Source organism: Triticum dicoccoides, chromosome 2A, assembly GCF_002162155.2.
Source record: "Triticum dicoccoides isolate Atlit2015 ecotype Zavitan chromosome 2A, WEW_v2.0, whole genome shotgun sequence".
NCBI classification, from domain to species: Eukaryota; Viridiplantae; Streptophyta; class Magnoliopsida; order Poales; family Poaceae; genus Triticum; species Triticum dicoccoides.
In genome coordinates this window covers 716,654,130-716,663,074 of record NC_041382.1, presented here as the reverse complement: position 1 = coordinate 716,663,074, position 8,945 = coordinate 716,654,130, and positions in this window count along the sequence as shown.

Here is an 8,945-nt window from a genome sequence, read left to right as displayed (position 1 = left end):
GGTGGTGATGGAGGAGCATGGCAATCCTGCAGGGCTTCGCCAAGCACCTACGGGAGAGGAGGAGGTGTCACGGGAGGGAGGGAGGCGCCAAGGGCTCAGGTATGGATGCCCTCCCTCCCCTCCACTATATATAGGGGCAGGGGAGAGGGGGGAGGCGCAGCCTTGCCCCCTCCTCCAAGGAAGGGGTGCGGCTAAGAGGGGGGCAGGAGTCCATCCTCCCCAAGGCACCTCGGAGGTGCCTTCCCCCTTTAGGACTCTCCCTTTTTTCCTATATCTTGGCGCATGGGCCTCTAGGGGCTGGTGCCCTTGGCCCATGTAGGCCAAGGCGCACCCCCTACAGCCCATGTGGCCCCCGGGGCAGGTGGCCCCACCCGGTGGGCCCCCGGGACCCTTCCGGTGGTCCCGGTACAATACCGATGACCCCGAAACTTGTCCCGATGGCCGAAACAGGACTTCCTATATATAAATCTTTACCTCCGGACCATTCCGGAACTCCTCGTGACGTCCGGGATCTCATCCGGGACTCCGAACAACATTCGGTAACCACATACAAACTTCCTTTATAATCCTAGCGTCATCGAACCTTAAGTGTGTAGACCCTACGGGTTCGGGAGACATGCAGACATGACCGAGACGTTCTCCGGTCAATAACCAACAGCGGGATCTGGATACCCATGTTGGCTCCCACATGTTCCACGATGATCTCATCGGATGAACCACGATGTCAAGGACTCAATCGATCCCGTATACAATTCCCTTTGTCTAGCGGTATGGTACTTGCCCGAGATTCGATCGTCGGTATACCGATACCTTGTTCAATCTCGTTACCGGCAAGTCTCTTTACTCGTTCTGTAACACATCATCCCGTGATCAACTCCTTGGTCACATTGTGCACATTATGATGATGTCCTACCGAGTGGGCCCAGAGATACCTCTCCGTTTACACGGAGTGACAAAATCCCAATCTCGATTCGTGCCAACCCAACAGACACTTTCAGAGATACCCGTAGTGTACCTTTATAGCCACCCAGTTACGTTGTGACGTTTGGCACACCCAAAGCACTCCTACGGTATCCGGGAGTTGCACAATCTCATGGTCTAAGGAAATGATACTTGACATTAGAAAAGCTTTAGCATACGAACTACATGATCTTGTGCTAGGCTTAGGATTGGGTCTTGTCCATCACATCATTCTCCTAATGATGTGATCCCGTTATCAACGACATCCAATGTCCATGGTCAGGAAACCGTAACCATCTATTGATTAACGAGCTAGTCAACTAGAGGCTTACTAGGGACATGGTGTTGTCTATGTATCCACACATGTATCTGAGTTTCCTATCAATACAATTCTAGCATGGATAATAAACGATTATCATTAACAAGGAAATATAATAATAATCAATTTATTATTGCCTCTAGGGCATATTTCCAACAGTCTCCCACTTGCACTAGAGTCAATAATCTAGTTCACATCGATATGCGATTAACACTCAAGGTCACATCCCCATGTGACTAACACCCAAAGAGTTTACTAGAGTCAATAATCTAGTTCACATTTACCATGTGATTAACACTCGATGAGTTCTGGGTTTGATCATGTTATGCTTGTGAGAGAGGTTATAGTCAACGGGTCTGAACCTTTCAGATCCGTGTGTGCTTTACAAATCTCTATGTCATCTCCTAGATGCAGCTACCACGTTCTATTTGGAGCTATTCCAAATAATTGTTCTACTTGGAGCTATTCTAAATTGTTGCTCCATTATACGTATCCGGTATCTCTACTCGAGCTATCCGGATAGGTGTTAAGGTTGCATCGACGTAACCCTTTATGACGAACTCTTTTACCACCTCCATAATTGAGAAAATTCCTTAGTCCACTAGTTACTAAGGATAACTTTGACCGCTGTCCTGTGATCCATTCTTGGATCACTCTTGTACCCCTTGACTGACTCATGGTAAAGCACACTTCAGGTGCGGTACACAGCATAGCATAGTGTAGAGCCTATGTCTTATGCATAGGGGACGACCTTAGTCCTTTCTCTCTATTCTGCCATGGTCGAGCTTTAAGTCTTAACTTCATACCTTACAACTCAGGCAAGAACTCCTTCTTTGACTGATACATCTTGGACACCTTCAAGATCACGTCAAGGCATGTGCTCATTTGAAAGTACTATTAAGCGTTTTGATCTATCCTTATAGATCTTGATGCTCAATGTTCAAGTAGCTTAATCCAGTTTTTCCATTGAAAACACTTTACAAATAACCCTATATGCTTTCCAGAAATTCTACGTCATTTCTGATCATTGATATGTCAACAACATATACTCATCAGAAATTCTATAGTGCTCCCACTCACTTCTTTGGAAATATAAGTTTCTCATAAACTTTGTATACACCCAAAATCTTTGATCATCATCAAAACATACATTCCAACTCCGAGATGCTCACTCCAGTCCTCAGAAGGATTGCTGGAGCTTTGCATACTTATTAGCATATTTCAGGATAGACAAAACCTTCCGGTTGTATCACATACAACCTTTCCTCAAGAATCGTCGAGGAAACAATGTTTTGACATCCTATCTGCAAGATTTCATAAATAATGCAGTAATTGCTAATATAATTCCAACAGACTCTTAGCATCGCTACGAGTGAGAAAGTCTCATCGTAGTCAACTCCTTGAACTTGTCGAAAAACATCTTAACGACAAGTCGAGCTTTCTCAATGGTGACACTTACCATCATTGTCTATCTTCCTTTCAAAATCCATATGTACCTAACAGCCTTACGACCATCAAGTAGTTCTTCCAAAGTCTACACTTTGTTTTCATACATGGATCCTCTCTCGGGTTTTATGGCCTTGAGCCATTTATCGGAATCCGGGCCCACCATCGCTTCTCCATAGCTCGTAGGTTCATTGTTGTCTAGCAACATGACTTCCAAGACAGGATTACGTACCACTCTGAAGTAGTACGCATCCTTGTCATCCCACGAGGTTTGGTAGTGACTCGATCCGAAGTTTCATGATCACTATCATAAGCTTCCACTTCAGTTGATGTACGTGCCACAGGAACAACTTCCTGTGCCCTGCTACACACTTGTTGAAGTGACGGTTCAATAACCTCATCAAGTCTCCACCATCCTCCCACTCAACTTTTCGAGAGAAACCTTTCCTCGAAAAAGGACCCGATTCAAGAAACAATCCCTATTGCTTTCGGATCTGAATTAGGAGGTATACCCAACTGTTTTTGGGTGTCCTATGAAGATGCATTTTATCTGCTTTGGGTTCGAGCTTATCAACCTGAAACCTTTTCACATAAGCGTCGCAGCCCCAAACTTTCAAGAAACGGCAACTTAGGTTTCTCCAAACCATAGTTCATACGGTGTCGTCTCAACGAAATTATGTGGTGCCCTATTTAAAGTGAATGTGGTTGTCTCTAATGCCTAACCCATGAACGATAGTGGTACCTCGATAAGAGACATCATGGTATGCACCATATCCAATAGGGTGCAACTATGACGTTTGGACACACCATCACACTATGGTGTTCCAGGCTGTATCAGTTGTGAAACAATTTCCACAATGTCTTAATTCTGTGCCAAACTCGTGATTCAGATATTCATCTCTATGATCATATCATAGATCTTTTATCCTCTTGTCACGACGATCTTTCAACTTCACACTGAAATTACTTGAACCTTTCAATAATTCAGACTCGTGATTCATCAAGTAAATATACTCAACATCTACTCGAATCATCTGTGAAGTAAGAACATAACGATATTCACTGCATGCCTCAGCACTCATTGGACTGCACACATCAAAATGTGTTACTTCCAACAAGTTGCTATCTTGTTCCATCTTACTGAAAACGAGGCTTTTCAGTCATCTTGCCCATGTGGTATGATTTGCATGTCCCAAGTGATTCAAAATCAAGTGAGTCCAAACGATCCATCTGCATGGAGTTTCTTCATGCGTATACACCAATAGACATGGTTCGCATGTCTCAAACTTTTCTAAAACAAGTGAGTCCAAAGATCCATCAACATGGAGCTTCTTCATGCGTTTTATGCCACTATGACTTACATGGCAGTGCCACAAGTAGGTGGTATTATCATTACTATCTTTTGGCATGAACATGTGTATCACTACGATCGAGATTTAATAAACCATTCCTTTAGGTGCAAGAGCACTTATTCCGGTTTAATACTAATCTTGATGGTAGAGGGAGCGTGCGATGTTAGATCATATCAAGCTTGGAAAAACTTCCAACACATATCGTCAGCTCACCTTTAGCTAGTCTCCGTTTCCTTCCGTAGCCTTTTGTTTCGAGTTACTAACACTTAGCAACCGAACCGGTATCTAATACCCTGGTGCTACTAGGAGTACTAGCAAAGTACACATTAACACAATGTATATCCAATATACTTCTATCGACCTTGCCAGCCTTCTTATCTACCAAGTATCTAGGGTAATTCTGCTCTAGTGGTTGTTCCCCTTATTACAGAAGCACTTAGTCTCGGGTTTGGGTTTTACCTTGGGTTTCTTCACTAGAGCAGCAGCTGATTTGCCGTTTCATGAAGTATCCCTTCTTGCCCTTGCCCTTCTTGAAACTAGTGGTTTCACCAACCATCAACAATTGATGCTCCTTCTTGATTTCTACTTTCGCGGTGTCAAACATCGCGAATACCTGAAGGATCATCATATCTATCCCTGATATGTTATAGTTCATCACGAAGCTCTAACAGCTTGGTGGCAATGACTTTGGAGAACCATCACCGTCTTATCTGGAAGATCAACTCCCACTCGATCCAAATGATTGTTGTACTCAGACAATCTGAGCATAAGCTCAACAATTGAGCTTTTCTCCTTAGTTTGCAGGTTAAGAAAGTCATCGGAGGTCTTATACCTCTTGACATGGGCACGAACCTGAAATCCCAATTTCAGCCCTCAAAACATCTCATATGTTTCGCGATGTTTCAAAAACGTCTTTGGTGCCTCAACTCTAAACCGTTTCACTGAACTATCACGTAGTTATCAAAACGTGTACAAACGACGTTTGGGGTTTAGCACACTGAGCGGTGCATTAAGGACATAAGCCTTCTATGAAGCAATGAGGACAATCCTCAGTTTACGGACCTAGTCCGCATAATTGCTACTATCAACTTTCAACTAATTTTTCTCTAGGAACATATCTAAACAGTAGAACTATAGCGTGAGCTACGACATAATTTGCAAAATCCTTTTGACTATGTTCAGGATAATTAAGTTCATCTTATGAACTCCCACTCAGATAGACATCCCTCTAGTCATCTAAGTGATTACATGATCCGAGTCAAACTAGGCCGTGTCCGATCATCACGTGAGACGGACTAGTCATCATCGGTGAACATCTTCATGTTGATCGTATCTTCTATACGACTCATGCTCGACCTTTCGGTCTCCATGTTCCGAGGCCATGTCTGTACATGCTAGGCTCGTCAAGTTAACCCTAAGTGTTTTGCATGTGTTCCGAGGCCATGTCTGTACATGCTAGGCTCGTCAACACCCGTTGTATTTGAACGTCTGAATAAAACACCCGATCATCACGTGATGTTTTGAAACAGCGAACTGTCGCAACGGTGCACAGTTAGGGGAGAACACTTCTTGAAATTGTTGTAAGGGATCATCTTATTTACTACCGTCGTTCTAAGCAAATAAGATGTATAAACATGATAAACATCACATGCAATCAAATAGTGACATGATATGGCCATCATCACTTTGCTCCTTTTGATCTCCATCTTCGGGGCTCCATGATCATCATCGTCACCGGCATGACACCATGATCTCCATCATCATGATCTCCATCATCATGTCTTCATGAAGTTGCCTCGCCAACTATTACTTCTACTACTATGGCTAACGGTTAGCAATAAAGTAAAGTAATTACATGACGTTTAAGTTGACACGCAGGTCACAAATAAATAAAGACAACTCCTATGGCTCCTGCCGGTTGTCATACTCATCGACATGCAAGTCGTGATTCCTATTACAAGAACATGATCAATCTCATACATCACATATATCATTCATCACATCCTTTTTGGCCATATCACATCACATAGCATACCCTGCAAAAACAAGTTAGACGTCCTCTAATTGTTGTTTGCATGTTTTACGTGGCTGCTATGGGTTTCTAGCAAGAACGTTTCTTACCTACGCATGAACCACAACGTGATATGACAATTGCTATTTACCCTTCATAAGGACCCTTTTCATCGAATCCGATCCGATTAAAGTGGGAGAGACAGACACCCGCCAGCCACCATATGCAAATAGTGCATGTTTGTCGGTGGAACCGGTCTCACGTAAGCGTACGTGTAAGGTTGGTCCGGGCCGCTTCATCCCACGATGCCGCCGAATCAAGATAAGACTAGTAACGGCAAGCATATTGAACAATATCGACGCCCACAACTACTTTGTGTTCTACTCGTGCAAAGAATCTACGCAATAGACCTAGCTCATGATGCCACTGTTGGGGAACGTAGCAGAAATTCAAAATTTTCCTACGCGTCACCAAGATCTATCTATGGAGAAACCAGCAACGAGTAGAAAGGAGAGTGCATCTACATACCCTTGTAGATCGCTAAGCGGAAGCGTTCAAGTGAACGGGGTTGATGGAGTCGTACTCGTCGTGATTCAGATCACCGATGATCCTAGTGCCGAACGGACGGCACCTCCGCGTTCAACACACGTACAGCTCGACGATGTCTCCCACGCCTTGATCCAGCAAGGAGAGAGAGAGAGGTTGAGGAAGACTCCATCCAGCAGCAGCACAACGGCGTGGTGGTGATGGAGGAGCATGGCAATCCTGCAGGGCTTCGCCAAGCACCTACGGGAGAGGAGGAGGTGTCACGGGAGGGAGGGAGGCGCCAAGGGCTCAGGTATGGATGCCCTCCCTCCCCTCCACTATATATAGGGGCAGGGGAGAGGGGGGAGGCGCAGCCTTGCCCCCTCCTCCAAGGAAGGGGTGCGGCTAAGAGGGGGGGAGGAGTCCATCCTCCCCAAGGCACCTCGGAGGTGCCTTCCCCCTTTAGGACTCTCCCTTTTTTCCTATATCTTGGCGCATGGGCCTCTAGGGGCTGGTGCCCTTGGCCCATGTAGGCCAAGGCGCACCCCCTACAGCCCATGTGGCCCCCGGGGCAGGTGGCCCCACCCGGTGGGCCCCCGGGACCCTTCCGGTGGTCCCGGTACAATACCGATGACCCCGAAACTTGTCCCGATGGCCGAAACAGGACTTCCTATATATAAATCTTTACCTCCGGACCATTCCGGAACTCCTCGTGACGTCCGGGATCTCATCCGGGACTCCGAACAACATTCGGTAACCACATACAAACTTCCTTTATAATCCTAGCGTCATCGAACCTTAAGTGTGTAGACCCTACGGGTTCGGGAGACATGCAGACATGACCGAGACGTTCTCCGGTCAATAACCAACAGCGGGATCTGGATACCCGTGTTGGCTCCCACATGTTCCACGATGATCTCATCGGATGAACCACGATGTCAAGGACTCAATCGATCCCGTATACAATTCCCTTTGTCTAGCGGTATGGTACTTGCCCGAGATTCGATCGTCGGTATACTGATACCTTGTTCAATCTCGTTACCGGCAAGTCTCTTTACTCGTTCCGTAACACATCATCCCGTGATCAACTCCTTGGTCACATTGTGCACATTATGATGATGTCCTACCGAGTGGGCCCAGAGATACCTCTCCGTTTACACGGAGTGACAAAATCCCAATCTCGATTCGTGCCAACCCAACAGACACTTTCAGAGATACCCGTAGTGTACCTTTATAGCCACCCAGTTACGTTGTGACGTTTGGCACACCCAAAGCACTCCTACGGTATCCGGGAGTTGCACAATCTCATGGTCTAAGGAAATGATACTTGACATTAGAAAAGCTTTAGCATACGAACTACATGATCTTGTGCTAGGCTTAGGATTGGGTCTTGTCCATCACATCATTCTCCTAATGATGTGATCCCGTTATCAACGACATCCAATGTCCATGGTCAGGAAACCGTAACCATCTATTGATTAACGAGCTAGTCAACTAGAGGCTTACTAGGGACATGGTGTTGTCTATGTATCCACACATGTATCTGAGTTTCCTATCAATACAATTCTAGCATGGATAATAAACGATTATCATGAACAAGGAAATATAATAATAATCAATTTATTATTGCCTCTAGGGCATATTTCCAACAGCCCCCACCCTCCTGAGCAGGGTGTGGGCCCCCTGGCCTTCATCTTTGGCGAGGATTTTTGTTTATTTATTTTAAGACGTTCCGTGGAGTTTTAGGACTTTTGGAGTTGCGTAGAATAGGTCTCTAATATTTGCTTCTTTTCCAGCCCAGAATTCCAGCTGCCGGCATTCTCCCTCCTTATGTAAACCTTGTAAAATAAGAGAGAATAGCCATAAGTATTGTGACATAAAGTGAATTAACAGTCCATAATGCAATAAATATCGATATAAAAGCATGATGCAAAATCGACGTATCAGGCGGCCATCTGGACGACGGCAAAGGAACGCGGCGGCAGCATCAACAACGCCGGGGCATGCGCGGCGGACTGTTTGGGCGGCGACCCAGGCGACGGCGACTACGTGGAGACGGCGTGGATGCGTTTAGGTTTAGGGTTAGGACGGCGGGCGTCGGCGGCTCCCTTGACCATTTTTTTCCGTAACTATCAACGCCAACGTGGAGACGTGCGGGCGTACGGCGACAGGTGCAGCATACGCGGGCGGGCGTACGGCGACGGGCGCGACATATGGCGACGGGTGCGGCATATGCGGGCGAGCGTACGATGTCGCGCGCGGACATACGGCGTCGGATGGGTATTCCTATACCTAATGTGAAATGACCATCCTATCCATTATATGTTTTAGG